At 39.5% G+C, this 22095-nt stretch overlaps 1 non-coding gene across 1 annotated transcript; it reads left to right on the top strand.

Annotated features, from left to right (window-relative positions):
* The first annotated feature begins 21188 nt into the window (after positions 1 to 21188).
* LOC132534488 (U6 spliceosomal RNA) lies at positions 21189 to 21295 on the top strand. Its single transcript, XR_009546198.1, has one exon. It is a non-coding gene; the product is annotated as a U6 spliceosomal RNA (small nuclear RNA).
* The last annotated feature ends 800 nt before the right edge of the window (positions 21296 to 22095 follow it).

Raw genomic sequence — 22095 nt, forward strand, 5'->3', positions numbered from 1 at the left:
ATTATTCCATAGCTTCTGTGCAAGTGATGTCAGTCTCTGTTGTTTTTCTTTTGCTTTCTTAAAACCATGTACAACCTGTCATCTTTTAGTTTGGATGTGCACTTTTGACACATCGTTCCTTCTTTGCTGTTGATCTATATGTTTGTTTTAAAATTCTCTTCTAGATTATAATTATATATTGAATATACCAGGAATCCAAAACTTCACCTGGGAAGTTAGTCTATTATTTTGACTTTATTCTATGTTAGATTTGAATACATTTAATTCAAAACCATTTCTGTTACAGTGCGTGTGGTAAGAAGTGGTTTAAGAATGTCCATAGGGTTTATGTATATCTCAAAATTGATAATAATTTAAATCTCAAAAAAGGGCAAAAAGTTTACCTATTATATGCCTACACTTTAGTACAAAGTCTAGAATAGAAGCTGAAAGATAACTCACTCAAGAAGGAATGTGCACTGTTCAGGCGTAATTCCAGGTAGTCCTGCGAGTGTCATGGCTCCAGGGAAGACGCTGTGATTTCTCTTTCTCTCTTCGTCCGTCCCAGAAGATGTGAAATCGTGCATGCTCAGGGCTCTATAATTATAGACAAACAAGTAAATCTGACATCCAACATCTAGAGTCATTCTTAGGTATTCAGTTAAAAACTGAATGTCTGGCTCTGGAGACAGCATAATGGTTATGCAAAAGCTTTGTGCCCGAGTTTCCGAAGAAGGAGCTTCTATCCCCAGCACCACCATAAGCCAGAGCTGAGCAGCACCCTGGTAACTCTCTGTGTATCTTTCTCTTTGTCATTAAAAATAAATAACATATTTAAAAAAAATGAATGTCAAGGGAGCGAGGCGGTGGTACACCTGGTTAAATGCACATATCACAACGGTGCACAAGGACCCAGCTTCAAGCTCCTGCTCCCCACCTGCAGGTGGAAAGCTTCACGAATGGTGAAGCAGGGCTGCAGGTGTCTCTCTGTCTCTCTCCCTCCCATTCCTCTCTCAATTTCTTTCTGAAAAAAAAAAAAAGAAAAAAGAAAAAAAATGAATGTCAAATTGCTCTAATAAGATTTGCTACGATGCTATTTCATAAATAACATCTCTTCAAGGAAGCTTGTAGATGAAAACAGACCATCAAATTTACATTACACTGAAGAAACAGATGGAAAAGTGGCGCATGCCTGAGAGCTCTATGCTCACCAACCATATTTAATATATTGGGTCAGGAAAAAGTAGGTTGTTTTGAAATGTATGTTTCAATTTTTCTTTATGTATATATATATATATATATGTATATATATATGTATATATATTTCCCCCATAGCTGTTTATTAAAATGTGAATATATTTCAAATCAACAAAGTAAAAGAGGGGGAAAAAAATCAAGTTACAAAGCATGCATAAGATACAAAGTAGCAATTCACAAATAGGTAACAGGGTCTTGATTACCAATAACCAATACATCAAAGAACAACCACAACAACCGAACAGAGCAATGCCTTCCGTGCCCCCACACATTGTGAGCACTGCGAGACAGAGGGGTAGCTGCCAGACAGGAAGCTGTGCAAACCCACACATAAATATTGGGAGGGAGTTCAATTTTTTAAATGTGCATCTCTCCCTGAAAAAAATCGTTGGAGTTGAGAAAAATTAACCATGATGCAAGTGTTGGGAAGATTTCTGAAAACTGAAGAGCTTAGTTTAGCACTTAAAACTATGAAATGCAAAATGTAATCCCATAACTCATGCAAATATCGGAAAAGCACATGTCAAATGACTGACTAAAGAAGGAGAAAGCAGGCTAAAAAAAAAATTCGTTCAAAGATTATTTAAGGACCTGAGCACTTCTGGAAACGAAGAAATAAAGTTGGAATAAAATTTCTGGGTGATACCTCTCCAGGGCCCTTCCCCACTAGAGAAAGATAGGAATAGGCTGGGGGTATGGACTGATCTGCCAACACCCATGTTCAGTGGAGAGAAGTAGTTACAGAAGTCAGATCTCCCACCTTCTGCACCCCATAATGATCCTGGGTCCAACTCCCAGAGGGATAAAGAACAGGAAAGCTTCCAGTGGATGGGGATGGAATATGGAACTCTGGTGGTGGGAATTGTATGGAATTGTACCCCTCTAGTACTACAGTCTTGTCGCTCATCATTAAATCAATAATAATAAAAAAATTTTCTGGGAGAGATACAAAGTATACAATATCTACATTCAATAAAACCACAGCATTTGGGGGCCTGGTAGTGGTGCACTGGGTTAAGTGCACATAGTGCAAAGTGCAAGGACCAGCAGAAGGCACCCGGTTTGACCACCCAGCTCCCCACCTGCAGAGGGGTCACTTCACAAGTGGTGAAGCAGGTTTGCAGATGTCTATCTCTCTCTCCCCCTCTGTATCTTCTCTCAATTTCTCTCTGTCCTACCCAACAACAGCAGCGGCAACAATAATTACAACAATGGAAAAAAAGATGGCCACCAGCAACAGTGGATTCTTAGCGTGGGCACCAAGCTGCAGCGATAACCCTACAGGCAAAACAAACAAACAAACAAAAAAAACTTTGGTATTTCTAACAAACAAATATCTATAAACTAACAGTAAATTTCACTAAGTTTAGCCCTTAATGAGTAGCCAAATGGTCAGATAAACAAAAGTTCATTACAATCTTTGAGTTCTATACAAAATGACTAATATGATATGGAAAGGACATTTTATTCTTCCTATGTCTTATTCCTAAGTTATGGATACTTTTTCTTTTTTAAAAGAGGAGGTTTTGTCAGTTTTTTAAAATGTATTTAATGTATTTATTATTGGGTAGAGAGAGAGAACTGAGAGAGGAGGAGTAAATAGTGAGAGAGACACAGAGACACCAGCAGCCCTTCTTCATTACTTGTGAAGCTTTCCTCCCTAGTGACTTGAACCTGGGTCCTTGCTCACTGCAGTGTGTGTACTTAATCAGATGCACTACTGCCTGGCCCCTGGATAATTTTTCTAAAAGCAATTAAAACTTACAGTGATAAATTTGTGTGTTTGGCAGGTGTATAACGAGCACATTCAACAAAGGAAATAAGTATACAATTTATTGTAATTATTAAATCATATTTCAGTTGTTTCAGACATCTGTAAGGGCCTGGCAGTGGCACACCTCACAGAGAGCGCACATTATTATGACGGAGGACCCAGGTTCAAGCCCCCAGGCCCCACATGCAGGAGGTAAGCTTCACAAGTAGTGGGGTTGTGTCTCTTCCATTTCTCTCTGTTGAGAGAGAGAAAGAGAGAGAGAAATGACTACTGGGAGTTGTGAGTTTTTCTGCTAACACCAACCCCCTGCCTGAGACAACTCTGGTGACGAAACAAAACATAACACAACAAAACACCCTATGAAATCACTGTAAGGCAAATCAAGTGAATAACCCTATTTTTCAGCTTGAGAGAAAGCACATTTAAATTTTCTCAATCACAAAAACACTCAGTATGCTTAGAAAACAATGAGAGAGGGGCCCAGGTGTCTGCGTACTTGCAGAGTGCACATGTCACAATGCATAAGGACACTTGAAGGGGAACATTTCAGGAGTTCTGAAGCAGTGTTGCAGGTGTCTCTCTCTCTTTCCCTCTCAATTTTTCTCTGTCTCTATCTAAGGTAAATAAATACAATTAAATAAAAATAAAAGTATGCAGAAGGTGAAAGGAATAAAAGACTCACTGTGTAATTCTGAGAAGTGTACAAGTCTTGTGAGTCAGACTAAGGAATGTGGATTCTATCTTGAAGATAGAGTCCATGGAAGTCTCACAAAGCTAGGATGACGTCATCGGCTTGGCATTCAGGAAGATTCCGATATGTTCTGTTCATACAAAGTGTATTTTATTGTCATGTCAAATTTATGCTCTTTCTAGATCATCTTTATGTTAACAACATGGTTTTAGTTTGTGAAGTATTGATGTGTCCAGGACTGAGAGAAGGTCTGATAGACTTTGCTCTGCACACATGCCCTACTAAAACCTTCATCCTGAGGGAAAGGAAGAAAATAATATTCTTTCCATAAGTGTGAGTCATATCTTTCTATGATCCTATACCCATCTGGGTGATGTAGATGACTAGAGGTATTGAAAAGATTTTAATTTTTTTTAATTAAATTTTAAGATTTAATTCATACTCATATTTTTTATATATTCACAAGAATTTGAATGCATTTCTCTCCAGAGAAGGCAAGATATGGTGAGAAAAACATGGGGAGGGGGGAAGTCCGACATTATAGATTCACCAGAATGTGTACATGTCATCACTGTAAAATTCTAGAATATTTTCACCCCCCCCATCTCATCCCAAATCCACTCACAGTCACTTCCCAATTCAATTTTCAGTCCTTCACAATCATGAATTTTCTTTCTCACTATCAAGTTTCTCATTCTGTATATTTCACATACATGAACTCATATAAGCATGCATTTTAAGTTTGGAATCTTCATTTAATGTTTACAAGGCTAATCTCTGTTGTAGCATAAGTCATGTTTTTATTAATTGTTAGGTCTGAATATTTTTCTATTGGGTAAATACACCATATGTTGTTTATCTAGTCATCAGTGATGGACATATAACTGTTTCTACCACCTGGAAGCTATAAATAAAGTGGTCAGATACTTGTGATACAGTTTCTATGCAGGCATGCTTTTAATTATCTTCGCTATATAACTAGAATGGAATTGCTGACTCAAAGAGTAATTCTACGTTTAATTTAACTGTCACACTATTTTTCCAAAAAGATTACATTATTTTATATTCCTGCCAGCGACATATAAGTGTCCCAGTTTCTCAAATCTTTGCTCGTAATTATCCAGCTTCTTAATCACTTGGTTTGATTTCTCTGTCTTTGACGCCGAGTGATCTAGGCTTCTCCTTCTTACATTTTTCTCTTTCTGTCTTTTTTTTTTTGCCTCTAGTGTTATCACTGGGGTTATTATATACATATACGTGCTATATGTATGTGCTAGATGAATGCACATACATTTCTTCTTTTTTTATAACTTGATAGTTCATTCTTTATTTCTAAAATCATATTTATTGTAGAGAGACAGCAAGAAATCAAGGGGGAAAGGAGTGATAAAGAGACAGAGAGACACCTGCAGCCCTGCTTCACCACTGGCAAAGCTTTCCCCCTGCAGGTGGGGACTTGGGGCTTGAACCTGGGTCCTTGTACATTGTAACATGCACTCAACCAGGTGTGCCACCACTAAGCCTCAGAGCTTCCTTTTATTCCCTTCCCCTACTTTCCTCTCCCCTCCCCTCCCCTTCCCTCCCCTCCCTCTTCTTCTCCTTTCATCCCTTTCACTGGCACTTCATGTCTTGGGGATCCTCTGTTCCTGGGTGACAAGTCCCCCCCCCTTGTTTTCCAAAGAGAGAGAGAGAGCAGAGAGATATCTAGCACTGCAGCATTGCTCATGAAGCTTCCCCTTTGCATGGTGCTCCCATGTGGAGGAGGCCAGGGGCTTGGGCCCAGGTCCTCATGCAAGGTAAAATATTCGCTCTACTGGTAAGCTAGCTCCTGATCTTGATTCTTTCTTTGTTTCTTTTTATTATTATTATTTTTTAAAAAGGAGACATTAACAAAACCCTAGGATAAGAGGGGTACAACTCCACACAATTCCCACCACCAGAAGGAAAGGAAGGAAGACAGAGAGCAAGCACCCAGGTTCCAAATATCAATAGATAGTTTGGCCGCGTGACATTCCTGGAGCCAGTTCTAAGCTGAGTGACCAACTGCCTGTGAAGCTCACCAAAAGGCCAGATGTTGTCACTAGAATATTCCCAAGACTTGGCATCTGGGTCTTGGCAAGTCCTAGAAAAAGCCTTGGGTTTTGTGCCTTGTGCTAAAATAGGAAATAAAGCTTGCACAGTCTGAAACGATTCTGCAGAGAAATCCAGAAATGGAAAGTAGTTCCAAATTCACAGTCGCCATAAGTCATTTGCTGATATTTCTAGTCTAGTTAAATACGCCGGAGACGTGGGCGTAGTTTCCAGGCCTGGGACTGTAATCTTTACCGGACTTTATACATGTGCTAAGTCAATTGCATTCATCTATTAATTATTCTCCTGGTATGAGACTACACAGTACATTCTCTAGTAAAGGACCACAGGGAAGAAACTACTCCAGCCCCAAGTTTAGATCTGACACAGTTTTAGAGTGTTTTCATTGCATTAAGAGTTATGATTTAAAGTGTAGATTTGCAATCTGTTGTATAATGCAAAACTGATGTGCTTTATGAATATGATTTTGCAAAATATGGGGATAAATAAAAGTTGCAAGATTATAGGGAGATTCTGAAAATCAGCATGGCAATAAGAAGAACCTTGAATCTAATATGTGATATCACACACAAAAGAATACTATTTAGTATTAAAATCATTTTAAGACTGTTGGCACAGAAAAATGCTCATGATATCTTAAACTCAGGAGAAAAATTCACAGAGAACCCCAATTAAAAAAAAGTCAGTATACTGATTCAAGACTAGGAAAAATATAAAACATTGAATCTGAATGATGACTTGTGATTCATTTTTATTTTCTTCTTCATTAATTAGTATTGTTAATATATTTTATAAAGATCAAGCAATAGTGAGTATTTACTTATGTAAATAATGTGATTTAATGGAGCATTAGCAGAATTCACATGATTTGGAAAGGCTGAAAATCAACCCCAACTTCTTAAACACCACTAAGCACTGAGACTTTTTTTTTTTTTTTGCCTCCAGGGTTATTGCCAGGACTCAGTGCCTGCACTATGAATCCACTGCTCCTGGAGTCATCTTTTTTTCCATTGTTGTTGCTGTTATTGCTGCTGTTGTTGGATAGGACAGAGAGAAATTGAGAGAGGAGAGGAAGACAGAGGGAGAGAGAAAGAGAGACACCTGCAGACCTGCTTCACTGCTTGCAAAGTGGGCCCCCCTGCAGGTGGGGAGCCAGGGGCTTGAACTGGGATCCTTGAGCAGGTCCTTACACTTCACACTATGTGCGCTTAACCCACTATACTACCAACCTGCCCCCTGTATTGGGACTTCTGCCTTGTCTTTACTGATGAGACTGAAGCAAAATCAAAGAAGAACCTTTACACTATAGCTTGGTAGAAAACTATAGACATAAATGAAAAGATCTTATTTAATTGCTCTGTATTAAGCAATGCCATCATAATAAGTAGACTCTTATTATAAACAGGGTTTATCCCAAATGTTATGCCACAGTTAAAAAATATTTACTTATTTATTTATGATTAAGAGGAAGAGCATTGCTCAGCTTTGGCTTATGGTAGTGCTAGGGATTGAACGTGGGACCTCTAAGACCACAGACATGAAAGTCTCATGCACAAACCACTGTGCAATCTCCTCAGCCCCTCACGAGTTTTTACCCATAATATCTTTCCTGTTCCATTTTCCCCAACATGTTACAACAGCAATCACAGCATTCTTAGCAAGTTTATACTTACTATTTTTTTATTGCTGCCAGGAATATTGCTGGGGCTTGGTTTCTGCATGATGAATTCACTACTCGGCTAATTTCCCTTCCCTTCCCTTTTCTCTCCTCTCCTCTCCTCTCCTCTCCTCTCCTCTCCTCTCCTCTCCTCTCCTCTCCTCTCCTCTCCTCTCCTCTCCTCTCCTCTCCTCTCCTCTCCTCTCCTCTCCTCTCCTCTCCTCTCCTCTCCTCTCTCTCCTCTCCTCTCTCTCCTCTCTCTCCTCTCCTCTCTCTCCTCTCCTCTCTCTCCTCTCCTCTCCTCTCCTCTCCTCTCCTCTCCTCTCCTCTCTCTCCTCTCCTCTCCTCTCCTCTCTCTCCTCTCCTCTCCTCTCCTCTCCTCTCCTCTCCTCTCCCTCCTCTCCTCTCCTCTCCTCTCCCCTTCCCTTCTTTTCCCTCATTTCTTTCTTTCTTTCTTTCTTTCTTTCTTTCTTTCTTTCTTTCTTTCTTTCTTTCTCTTTCTTTCTCGTCCTTCCTTCCTTCCTCCCTTCCTTTCATCCTTTCTTTTCTTTCTCTTTCTTTCTTTCATTCATTCATTCTTCCTTTCTTTCCCTTTCTTTCTTTCATTCATTCTCTCTTCCTTTCTTTCCCTTTCTTTCTTTCATTCATTCTCTCTTCCTTTCTTTCCCTTTCTTTCTTTCATTCATTCTCTCTTCCCCTTTCATTCTTTCGACAGAGAGGAATTGTGTGGAGGGGGCAGGCAGAGAAGGAGAGAGAGAGAGACACCTGCAAACTTGCTTCGCCTTTCATGTAGCTGATCCCCTGACGGTGGAGAGCAGGGGTTCTGAGGTTCTTGTTTATGACAGTGTGTGCGATCAGTTGAATGCACCACCGCCTGGCTCCAGAGTTCATCATTATGTTTAAAAGATATTTTTGGGAGTCGGGCGGTAGCGCAGCAGGCTAAGCACACAGTGCGAAGCACAAGGACCAGCATAAGGATTCTAGTTCGAACCCCCAGTTCCCCACCTGCAGGGGAGTCGGTTCACAGGCGGTGAAGCAGGTCTGCAGGTGTCTGTCTTTCTCTCCTCCTCTCTGTCTTCCCCTCCTCTCTCCATTTCTCTCTGTCCTATCCAACAATGATGACAACAATAATAACTACAACAACAATAAAAACAACAAGGGCAACAAAAGGGAAAATAAATAAAATTAAATTTTTAAAAAAGATGTATTTTCAGTCCTCTATGTTTATCAGCAATTTATTTCTCTGTGTTGCCTCTCACCATCAAATATATCAATGTATTAGATCACACACGATTGCACACATGACTAAATGAATACTTTAGGAATCTAATTCTGATATCTTTATGTCTTTACACACATTTCCTATTTAATTACAACTAGTAAGATTTCATGCTTGTTATGCCATCCCAGCAGCTGCTTAGTATTTCATTAGGTTTACTTTTCAAATGACTTTGATTTTTAATTCCAAACAAAGTCATTGCAATCTATCATTAGATCCTCATCTAGCAATACCTCTAAGAGGCAGGGGTGGCTTTGGAGAGTGGCATTAAGAGAACAATGCATTCAATCGGGTTCTCGCTCTTTTCAAGGATGGCGGCAGGAGCTCAGCTGGGCCTCACACTCCTCAGCTCAGCCCTCGGCAGAAGCAGTGAATTCAGCCATAACTACAGCAGAGTCTGATCATTCTCCTGATGAAATTACACTGATCTAATTTGCACGCTGTGAAGACATTTGGCACAGGCTGGATCTGAGCCTTGACATCTTCATTGGAACTAAAAGTACACTAAGAACTGACATTACATTTCACATTCTCTTCTGCCAGGCTGTGGCATTTCGTCCTCTTTAAAGGCATTATTTCAAGAACATTTAATTTGGCTTGGATACGCCTGCCATTTTGCTGGGTGGAACATACCGCGCCAGGGAAGCTCAGCTGTAATAAAGTTGGCACCATCAGCCCGCCATATACCTGCACCATCCTGTGCAATTTAATTGGCATTCAGTGGGTTGATAAATGGATTGGCTTAATGAGACAATATACTTGACATATGCAGGACTCTCCTGAGGAATAGGGTTCATTTTTTCACTTCACACATCAACATGTTACAGATACCAACACAGTCACCTCCAGCGACTGAGCTGCAGCCAATGGATGCTGCCCACTGGACTGACCAGCATTGTTACCTTCCAGCCATTTTGTTCCTTTCTCCCTCAGCACCAAGAAAAGGAGGCTTTTGACCTCCATTCTCTTTCGTATCTTCTCAGACATCAGGAAGAATAGAGTCCCCAGCTTTCCTTAAATTTCTGCTTTCCTACCGCAAGTAGCTGTGTGCTCTGACCAGCTTAGTTTTACCTGCTATACAACCGCAACAGTACAAGTAACAAGGAACCCTAAGCTTATGGGTATATGAAACCCTGTAAAGGAGAAAGAGGGTACTATTCTAGTCTCAAAAACACCAGGATCAAGTATGAATCAATTTAAGCAACAAAGCAGCCATTTTTCATTCCTCAGATTATTGAAGATTGAGAAAGAAAGAAAAAAAGAAAGGAGGAAGGAAAGAAAGGAAGGAAGGAAGGAAGGAAGGGAGGGAGGGAGGGAGGGAGGGAGGAAGGGAGGGAGGGAGGGAGGGAGGGAGGGAGGGAGGGAGGGAGGAAGGAAGGAAGGAAGGAAGGAAAGGAAGGGAGGGAGGAGGAAGGAAAGGAAGGGAGGGAGGGAGGGAGGGAGGAAGGAAGGAAGGAAGGAAGGAAGGGAAGGAAGGAAGGAAGGAAGAAGTCCATAATGCTAAGTGTTTTCAGAGAAGGGAGGAAACAAGGGCTTCATGCTCTGCTGATGGGATTCTAATCAATCAATTATCCTGGAAAGCAATTGACAATATGTATCAAAAGTCTTAAAAATGGGCACAGCCTTTCACTAAGAACTTCTATTTCTGGAAATATACCCACACCCCCAATTCACACATGCCAAAGTGGAATATTCAATAATCATCATTGCAATAAATATTAATGGGAAATGTTGTAAATAATTCAGATGTCTTTAAAAAGGAAAGGGCAAATAAAATATGGAATGCCTCAGAATCTTGTAATGCACCATTAAATCACTGCTAAAAATAAAAGTCAAATAAATGGTGGAATATTCCTATGTTAAAACAATTTACAGGCATCACTATAATGTAGGAAAATATCTGTCATGAAAAAAATATATATATTCACGATAGTTTAGGAAAGTAGCTTAGTGATAGGGCACAGATTGTGCGTGCCTAAGGCCCAGAAGTCTCAGATTCAGCACCACCATATGCCAGAGCAGAGAAGAGCTCTAGTTTTTCTCCAGTGAAAAATTAAATGTATCTACTTTTTGTCACTATCAGGGCTTTATCACTCTGAGTCAATATTTTCACAAAGAGGGAGAAAGGAAAGGTCGCAGTACAGAAACGTCCAGAGCGGTGGGGTCTTGGTGAGAACCAGGGTCTTGTACATGACAAAGCAGGCAGAAGCAGGCCCGATCCAAGAGGTGAGCCCTCTTGATGGCCTTAACAAATAAATCTTCTTTAAAGAGAGAGAGGAGAGGGGCCTGGTGGTGATGCACCCGCTTGAGCACACACGTTACAATGCACAAGGACCTGGGTTCAAGCCCCCAGTCCCTACCAGCAGAGGGAAAGCATTGCAAGCGGTGAAGCAGTGTCTCTCTGTCTTTCTCCCTCTCTATCACCCCCTTTCCTCTCAATTTCTGACTTTCTCTTTCCTATAAATAAAGATAATACAAAAAAAAAATTTAAGGGAAAGAGAGGAAGAGAAAGAGAGAGGATGCTCATAATGTTACTAGTGCTGGAAAAGTCATATAAGATACTGGTTTCATTATTAGCCATTGTGGGGAGAATATTTTAATATCCTCATACATCTAAATTCATCCTCAAAGTCAAATGACAATATCAAATGACAATAATGCTTATCATTAGAGGTGAAATTAATTTCTCTCTTATTTTTTCTTTTCTTTGTGCTATCTCCATTTTGAAATATTAATAGTTTGTTCAGTAGATTTAATTACAATGACATTTTAAGCTTTTCAATGACTTCTTGTAACAATATGCTTTTTGAAAAAAATATGTCTGTGCTGTCATGTAATTCTATTTATGATTCCATGTCACTGTAGCATTCTCTTAGATAAATGTCTAGAGAACCCATCTTACATACATTTTTTAGTTCACTAGTAACAGCTTAGTAGAAATCACCAGAGTATGGGGCCAGGTGGTGGCACACCTGGTTGAATGCACATATTACAAGGACCCAGGTTCAAGCCCCCAGTCCCCACCTGCAGAGGGAAACCTTTGCAAGTGGTGAAGCAGTGCTGCAGGTGTCTCTCTGTCTTTCTCCTTCTCTATCACCTCCTTCCCTCTCGATTTCTGGCTGTCTCTATCCAATGAATAAGTAAAGATAACAATAATAAAAAAAGAAATCAGCAGAGTGTTAGAACACAGTTGGCTTTCAGAAGATGCTTCAAGTTGGTATCTCCTGGTCATACTATTAAAGTTGTTTCATTGATTATATCCTTTGCATTTATGTTTTAGAGTGCTGAAGATTCCTAAAAGAGATAGAAATGCAAGTTTCCAGAAATAAGAATGTTAATCCCTTCAGTGAAAAAACATTTTTTTTAAGAGTGTTATTGGTTTAGATTTGCAAAGGCTCCACAGGAACCATATTGTGCCTGGCAATCAGGAAGATGGGTGCCTGCCTACAAGTCTGCCCAGACAAATAATTAAAAAAAAAAAAAAAAAAGATAATTGGGATGGAATGAAAATGCTTTAAAAGGGAGATGAGTTTGGGGGGAGCCAAAATACTCCATGATGACCAATTGGAGGAGTGGGCTGGTAATGGCAGCCCGGGCAGCATGAGGCGCCATGTGAGCTCAGTCCAGGGCAGCTGCACCGCTAGCAGCCTGACCATCCTCTGGGCTCCCGCACTACCTGCCTCTGGCTCCCTGCCTGCCTCAGAGGTGAAGGTACTGCAGCTGGGTGTGAGAGCGCTGTTCTTCATTCTGCTCCAAAGGAAGTTCCAACATGCAAATCAGCCCAAGGAAATGAAAAAAATGAAACGGTGTGTGACAGTTTCTAATTACTGCATAAAAACAACATATGGAAACTTCATTGTCCATTTCATCTCTCTTCATGTACCATCAAGTCAGACTTCTTTTACTCAATCACTCTTGAGGTTTTGGCACTGGTTTACCTTTCTACAAAATAAATAAATAAATAAATAAATAAATAAAAGAATAAAAACTTTATTGTGAAATGATGGCAACATAAAATTATTTTGAACTACTTGATCATCGAGAGGTCTTCATATCCTTGTGTGATTTCTCGTTGTATTCAAGTTAGTTAATTCTATTCCCTAGGGTGGTTTACAACCTGGATTGAAGTTGTCCATTCTTCAAAAGTTTAAATTAACTCTCCCTAAGTGCCTTTTATCAATGCTTGAATGGGTCTCTAATCACTTATTAGAGGAGCAGAGAACTGATTCAGCACTCACAGTCTGTCTAAATGTTCTCAAGGCATATGAACAGGAGGTTGAAAAAGAAAAACCAAGCATACAATTTTAGTGACCTAAATAATAATAATGATAATAATAGGGTGAACCAGTGAAGTGACTGACTTGGATAATATGCTGCTTGGCAATGTACATGAACCAGGTTCTAGCCCACCCCCCCACCCCACCCCTGCTGTTACTCCTCCTCTTCCAGACACACACACACACACACACACACACACACACACACACACACACTCACACTCACACACACAATCTGAAGCCTGGACTCTGCTTTGCCGCAACTCTCCCCACCCATGTGTGGTACACACTTCACTTTCTTCATGTATTGCTTTAAAATGGAACTCAGACAATTCTATTTCTATGATTCCTTTCCACTTCCCTTCATTCTCAGACTATGTAAAATTATATAAGTTCTACTTGTTTTCTAAATGCAACAAGATACTGCTTATCACAGTCCGCTTGTGTTAAAATGCTAACCTTGAAGTAAAGTAGAAAGGAAAGGGTGAGACCAAAGAGGCAAGGCATACATCAAGTGCCCATTTGCTAAATCCAAAACCTTCCAGTTTCTCTTCTCAACCCCTCCTGGCTGCAGAAACAGTCAGTTAATGAATCAGAAAAAAGCTGGTTACCAGATGTCCTGGCTTATTAACAGGCACATCGCATTCTGTAATGGCATCCACGAAGCGAGCTGTGCGGGACTGGGAGATGGCAAAGGCAAAGTTCTCCTCTCAGATGAGTTTCAAAATGTGAGTGTGCTTTGGTACATTTCAGGAGGGGCTGCTTCACAAGTTCATTTATGCCAAGACCAGGCATTCTATCCAGCAAGACCTTGCCTGGGTTACCAAAAGCGCTTTCTTCAAGGTCATGAGATATAATGCTTCCCTCAACCTTAATCTGTGCAGAATTGTCAATGTGAACTCTTAAATGTAGAAAGAAAGACAGTAACAACAGACATAGGAGCAATGTAAAGAAAAAAGCCAATTCTGTTTGATTGGTTTTTACCACAGCTAATTTTAAAGCCACCCATTGTTCAGCTCTGCAGTCTAATTTTATGTTAATATCCTGAAAGTTGTCAAATCTTGGCAAAATCTATGCATAAATTACACAGAAAGTAGCTCACAGGAGGGGAAAAGTAATGACTGTCATGGTTAGCCAAACCCATTAATAGTCTGACAAGCAATAACCCAGGAGCTCTGGTCAACTGCTGCAGACATCTGTGAAACTTTTGCAATTAATATCATTTCTTTCTTTCTTTCTTTCTTTCTTTCTTTCTTTCTTTCTTTCTTTCTTTCTTCTCATTATTTATTTATTTGTTTGTTTATTTACTGGTTGTTGGAAGAGGTGTCAGCTATAAAACAACACACCATTGACTGGTTATTATCAGTCAATAATGCTGCTGCTGGTAAGGTTTGGGCTTGTCATGTCTCTTGATTGACCACTGCTCTGTTTTTCACAAAGCCACTTTTCTTGAGTAACCCCAAGTTGCTTTTTTTTTTTCAGTACAGAGATTGATATTCTCTAAAAAAAATAAAATAAAACAAAAAACAAGTACAGTGGTATACCATTGCTAAAACAATAAAAACAAGATGCTTCAGTCTCTAGCACGTTACTAATATTTCTTGCTAGAAGACATAAAAATTAGAGGCTAGAGGTGTAGCATGATACAGCTGATGCAGGTGCTGAGTAACAGGGTCACACACCTGAAACCCCCAAACCAGTGCCATTTTTTCTTAATCGGGAAAAAAACATCTCAGTTCAAATCTGCTCCCTTGATTCTAGGCCTGTTGATTGAGCATCTTACTGCACCTTTTCCTGACATTTCCATATCATTCTGCCACACTTTTTGAAGTAAGGAGTTCAGAGTAAAGTGAATCTGTCTACCTGGAGGAGGGAGGAATGTTTGTGCACTGCTGGTAGTTAAAGAACTTGAATATCTACCATCTATCTATCTATCTATCTATCTATCTATCTATCTATCTATCTATCTATCTATCTATCTATCTCTCCATCTATCTATCTCTCCATCTATCCATCTATCTATCTATCTGGACTACGTACACATATACACAATCTATCACTCTTTTTCTCAAGGAAAGTTACTGATAGAATTCGCTGAATTTCCAGGTTCATTTATAAAAGTTTGTAGATCTTTTCCAACAGTTTGTATAGTTAATATTCCTAGTAAAGTGTGTGGTAATGAACAGATACTAAAAGTAGGAAAGAAAGAAAGAAAGAAAGACAGACAGAGAGAGAGAGAGAGAGAGAGAAAGAAAGAAAGAAAGAAAGAAAGAAAGAAAGAAAGAAAGGAAATGCTTGAATGAATATGAATGGACTGGATGGAACGACAGATGGTATTAGAAGAGTGTATGTCTATTTATCTTTGTTATTGTAGCTCCATTTGTTGATTTTGTGCAGAACTTCCTTGCTGCTAAGACAACAGTGCTTGTGAGTAGGATTTTCTCTAAGAATGCTAATGTACAACTTGTTTGTTTTAACATTTTTAGAAATCTCAAATGCCTCCCTTACAGAATCATGTGGTAAACAGACTCTCTGAGTTCCTGCTTGCTGGCTCCTGTGTTTGGAACTAAAGATAAGAAAAATATTAAAATACAGAACACAGCCTTTGCTATCATAGAGTTTACAGTGTGATCAGAGGGAACTCAGGATCAAGGTCATTACAACAGAGCACAGATCATGCTATAATCTAGGCTGCAACAGACTTCCGAAAACTGTTAATAGAGAGAAAGCTATCCTGGCAAGGAGGCATTTTTTGCATGGGTCTTGGTGAAAAGAAATGGCCTGGCAGAGAGAGGTTTTTTCAAGGCTCAGGATCTCATGTATAGAGACGTAGAATGGTAAAAGGATGTAGAATTATAGAGAATAGTGATAGGGTCAGAGGGTCTGTCGGGTAAGACATGAGAGGAAGCTGGAAAAATAGTTGAGGAAGGAGTCCTGCTGCCATAACAGTAACTCTGGAAGTCTACATCACTGCAGACATTGGTGGGAAATGCAATCTTCTCACCAGAACAATGCTGCTACTGCTGAGCTGTGTTGTCTGTGATGGACAGAAGGGTGGAGGTTATGAGGGAAAAGTGAAGAATCACAATAAGAAAGTCAGTGAGAATTTAGTTCAATGATCTCGGAGAGAAACAGGAAGGGGAAGCAGCAACAGATTTCTGAAAACACCTTTGAAGCAGAACTGTCAAGACTGGATGATTGCACTGGAGGGGAAAAGATACCATAGAGGATGACTCCAAGTTTTTTGTTGTTACTGTAATTTATTTTTTTATTTTATTTTTTTTATTGTAAATGATGAAGACTTTGATTAGAATAGAGGTGGAAGGGAGGTTGGGTTATCCTACTCTGCCATTCCAGGAAGGCTGGTCCTGAAATGAGTGCAGCCTAGAATGTTCCCAACTGTGACCACGGACTGTGAACTCAGACTGAAAAGGACTTAGAGGTCACGCAGGCTCTTGTTCTAAATAGGAATAGATATTGGCCGTGGGTTAGAATGATGAGGTTAACAGTTAATGGTATTTTATACTTTTCTCATATTTCGGGGCTACTTTCTGCCCTGATCCATCTTTCTAGCCCTATTCTCAACTCTGACTCCATCTTTCCAGACAATATTTTAGTCCATCTGCATGTTAGTTATAGAGCTCAGTCAAAAAAAAAAAAATCACTGAAGTCATGAGCCCCTAGGAACATAGCCTTCTCTGACCTTTTTTCCTTCTTTCTTCTCTACAAATTAGAGTAACATTTACCAAATGAGATTCACAAAATACAAGATCCTCCAGTCATAGTCTTCAGTTTGACAACTGTCCTGTCAGAAACAGAGTAGATGCTGGACAAATCAAGAGACAGGGAGATAGCAATCACATAAATGAATGACAGTTGTCTGAGAAACAAGTCTGCTGTCATCTTGGGACGCATCATTTTTAGAAACAATGACCCATTTGGCAGTCTCACACATGTTCCAATCTACGAAAGCGTTCCAGCATCCCAGACCTTACTTTATTTAGGCATGGGATTTTCTTACATATAAATCTTGGGTGAATCAAGTAAAGAATCTTAATTCCATTCAGTATTACTCATTCCATTCACACATTTTTTTTCCCTCACTGTGTGACTGACCCTTGTTTCACTGCCTCAGAGCCCTTGTCTGAGCACCTCATATCAAATGGCAGCAGTGCATAATGTTTAACTATTTCACTGTTGAACTTGTACAGCTGTCTAAAATGATCTGTTAAATAGCGCCATTCCTCTGGCTTTTGAAAGCAGTCTTTGTTGCACAAAGGATATGGTTTTCTTTATTATTAGATATTTCATTTTGACCAGTCAACATCTGAGGACCCTGAGTTAGCAGTGTTCACAAAATCAAGCTCCAGTGTTTCAGCTCCTGTTGTATTTTTGTTGACTATAGGCAGTGTGCCACGAGTAAAGAATTAAGCACCCCAGAACGCTGATAATATTTCACCTGTCTCCAGGCATCTGATAATATCGCCCTTCATTGAATTGTGAGACTTCAAGTGGCTTGCTTTAGCAAAGCGATATTTTTCAAAATATGTAAAAAAAAAAGTGAAAGTTTCTGGAGAAATTCTAGTCTGTAGACACTGGCTGAAGGAGTTTCTGGAGAGTTATTTGTTTCCCTTTTTCAAAAGGGGTCAGACTGTGTCAAGTGAAGGAAATGGGGTCAAAAAAGTAAGAGAGGCAGTCTCTCAGAACAGCCTTTTGTGGGGAAATTAGAGTGGTGGAACACACGGAGGGAAGCTAAAGGATTCTGTCTTTGGTGCTGACCTTTGACTTCTGAACTCAGGATCTATTCATCCTTGATGGGATTTTCTTCAGTATCACTGGCTCTTTTGTTCATCTTTGCCTCTTAATCTGATTTCCATTAAGGGGTGCTGTGTCTTCTCCCCCTCTTCATCTTTAGATATTCATATGTAAACAAATATAATTTCTCCAAGTCCTTTGTAGAAAAAAAACCCTAATATTTTATTTTGCTTTTTATTTCATTTGTGGCAGTTTTAGTTAGAATTGTCTTGTTATAGAATAAGGTAATGTTTTAAACATCATTATAACAAGAAATAGCTAAGACTGTTCTATGATTTTTATCACTTTATTGGGAGTCAATGGTTTACATTATAGTCATTACCAAACCTGGACAGGCCTGAATGTATACATTATTATTCATCTTATAAATTGCTCTCCTAATATACTTCATTTCATAAATCATAATCCTTACACAACTATTAACTTGAGAAGAAGCATATTCTAAAACATCAATAACTATTATTCCTCGAAAGATAGCTTCCAGATATCTAATGAGACAAATTATTTTTAAAATATTTCTTGGTAATTAAATGAAAGAAAAAGTTCATCCTTTTTTTTTTTTTTTAACCAGAGCACTGCTCAGCTCTGGCTTATGGTGGTGTGGGGGATTGAACCTGGGACTCTAAAGCCTCAGGCATGAGAGTCTGTTTGCATAACCATTATGCCATCTACCCTACACCCCATCCTATTTTTTTAATCTCAAATATCCCTTAGGGAAATACTAGAGTTGAGTCTCTGTTTTCAGTTTTTATGTCTGAGTCTAAATAAGACAGCACGTTGACTATGAGTATTTAGCTAAGAGCTGAGCTCATTTTCAGGATTCATGAATATTTGGGGGGAAACATGGACATTATTTTGCAGCCCTACCAGCTTATACATAATCTTAAGTTTACATATTTGTTCAAAATTATTATGTAAATGCTTCTAAAATTTGTTACATTTCAAATCATAGATACGTAGCATATGCCATATTCAAGTGGTTATCACTTTTTCCTGTTTTAGATGAATAGAGTAATTGACAACTTGTCCAGGGTCAACAAAGTCAGATGCTCTGGGCAAAATAGAGGAAAAAAAAAAAAACAGAAAGAAAGAAACAAAGCACCCATAGTGGGCTGACTAGAGTACAAAGGGGTCATTGATTTATAAAATGCAAAATATTATATTTCTCTGTCTTATATAACTCCATAACACTTTTATTCCTGTCATAAGTCAGTGAAAGTAATTTGTATGAAGAAGCTTGAGTCTAACCAGTTAGCTACGACCGTTCTTTAGTAGTTAAAGATTATGTATGTAAACTCCAATATAAAAATCTCACTCTCCTCACCAAGACTGAAGAAGAACTAGAAAGTGCTTGGTGATATTCCATTTCCATTCTCTCCTTATACCTCAAGAATAACAATTTCTTCATGTAGAAGTACAAGCAATTTTTAATCATTTTTTGTATTATCTTTATTTATTGGTTAGAGACAGCTAGAAATTGAGAGGGCTGGGAGAGACAGAGATATACCTGCAGCCCTGCTTCACCACTTGTGAAGCTTTCCCCTTGCAGGTGGGAACCAGGGGGCTTGAACCTGGGTCCTTGTGCAAGCTAATGTGAGTGCTTAGCCACCCAGCCCTGAAGTACAAGCAATTTATAAGCTACATTTTTCTTCATTTTTTGGTTAGGAAGAGATGTGGTCAACTGACTAAACTTAGGTCAATGAGTGAAGCAGACCTCTGAGTAAGCTGTTCAAAGGGAACTTACTCAGCAGGGTTGTTTAAATTTTTGTTCTTTCTTCCTGATCTTTGGACTGCAAATGTAAGAAATCTCTGGCTGCCATCTGGAATTATGAGGCAAACTTGGGGGGAATTAAAAAAAAAAAAGAAAATCTATAGATTCTTGATGTCTGTCTTTTGTCTTACACACTGTGAATCTTAACTCCTTATTTCCTTCTTTTTTGATAGAGATGGAGAGACAGAGGCAGAGAAAGACAGGAAGAGAGTCTACAGAAGATATTGGAGCTTCCCTCAGTGAAGTGGAGGATGAACTCAAACCTGGTCATGCACATGACAAAGGCAGACACTAATCACTGGCCCACTGTTTTTTATTCCATGAGAGAAAAATAAACTTTCATTAATGTTTTTAATCAGCACACTGCTCGTTTCTGGCTTATGGCGATGCTGGGGATTGATTCTGAGACCTATGAACATCTGTTGCATACATCTTTGTGCTACCTCTCTGGCCTTGAGCTTTTATAATTTTCAAATCATTTATACTACAGGCTATCAATTACATGGATTCCATCAAGGTAATGAGTTCTGCTGTTATTGGGGAAGGGTTTTACAACCTTCAGCTTCTCACTACATACAGACTTGCATGTCACAAGACACAATGATATCATTCCCCTTTAATAAAAGTCAGTGCCAATCAAGTAGATGGGAGAAGTTATTTGCCTATCACAAATCAGACGATTGATATCAAACATCTATGAAGGTTTTGTACAGATCTACAAATAGTAAAAATAACTCAAGATTGAAGTGGGCCAAAGAACTAAACTATTTGTTATATTTATTTATTTTCCCTTTTCTTGCCCTTGTTGTTTAACATTGTTGTGGTTATTGATGTCGTCGTTGTTGGATAGGACAGAGAGAAATGGAGAGAGGAGAGGAAGACAGAGAGGGGGAGAGAAAGACAGACACCTGCAGACCTGCTTCACCGCCTGTGAAGAGACTCCCCTGCAGGTGGGGAGCTGGGGCCTTGAACTGGGATCCTTAAGCTGGTCCTTGCACTTTGTGCCACTTGTGTTTAACCCGCTGCGCCACCGCCCAACTCCCTGAAGTAAACAGTCTCTAGAGGGAGATACACATAGCCCAAAGACACAGAAATGCTCCACTTCACTTAGCATTGAAGACATGCAAATTGGAACTACACTAAGATACCATCTCACATCTGAGAGAATGGCTTACATCAGCAAACCAGGAAAGGACAGGGGTTGGAGAGGCTGTGGAGAAAAGGGATCTCTGCTTCACTACTGGTGGGAATGCAAACTGGTGCGGCCCCTTTGGAAGACTGTATGAGAGTCCTTAAACAAATAAAAATGGAATGACCTCATGACCCAGCAATACCACTCCTAGGCAATAACAATAACAATATAATCCAGTGGACACGTACACATTTGTTAAAAGGGATATACACACTCCTGTGTTCATAGCTGCATTATTCACAATAGCCTAAGAGTGGAAGCAGCCTAAATACCCATTATCAGATGATTAACTAGAAAAATTTGGGGATATATATTCCATGGATTATTACTCTGCAATTAAAAAAGATAATATTGTGTCCTTTGGGACAAACTGGAGATGATTATGCTTAGAAAAATTAGAGATGAGTGCTCACTTCGGCAGCACATATACTAACATTGGAACGATACAGAGAAGACTAGCATGGCCCCTGCACAAGGATGACACACAAATTCTTGAAGTGTTCCATATTAAAAAATAAAGAAAGAAAGAAAGAAAGAAAAAAAGAATGAAAAAGAAAAATTAGAGGGGCCAGGTGGTGGTGCACCTTGTTGAGCGCACATGTTACAGTGCGCAAGGACCCAGATTCGAGCCCCAGGTCCCCACCTTCAAGGGGAAAGCTTCACCAGTGGTGAAGCAGGGCTGCAGGTGTCTTTCTTACCTCTCCCTCTCTACCACCACTTCCCTCTCAATTTCTGATGGTCTCTATCCAACAAGTAAATTTTAAAAAAGAAAAATTAGAGATGAAAGACAACTACTAGATGGTTTCACTAATATGCGGAATCGAGAGATCTGATTTAAATAAAATTTCCAAAAAAAAAAAATCCAAACAAAATAGAAACAAGAAGACTGTTTGTAAGGCTTCTAAGAACTCTGGTGCTTATCTCTGGGAGGAGAGGGGGTGGGGATACAGAACTCTGGTGGGGGTGTAGTATGTATTGTAATCTGACACTCTCGTAACAAACTATTAATAAATAATAAAAACTTTTAAAAAGAAGTCAGTGCCAATCATCAATGCTTTAAGATTGTTATGGATTGTTTTACACACAGAAAAAGGTGCTTTCTTTTATTGGGGGGGATTAAGGGTTTACAGTAAATACACTTGTTGATATAAGTGTGAGACTTCATAGTTTTCTGCAAAACAGTCACTCCCATCCTAGGTCTGCCTCTATCATCATGCACCAGGAAAGCTCCCTTGTTCCCCAACCCCTGTCCACCACATACCTGTCAAGTCTTTTACCTTGGTGCAAGACACCAAACCCACTCCAAGTTCTG

The sequence above is a fragment of the Erinaceus europaeus genome, chromosome 18 (genome assembly GCF_950295315.1).
Source record: "Erinaceus europaeus chromosome 18, mEriEur2.1, whole genome shotgun sequence".
Taxonomy (NCBI): domain Eukaryota; kingdom Metazoa; phylum Chordata; class Mammalia; order Eulipotyphla; family Erinaceidae; genus Erinaceus; species Erinaceus europaeus.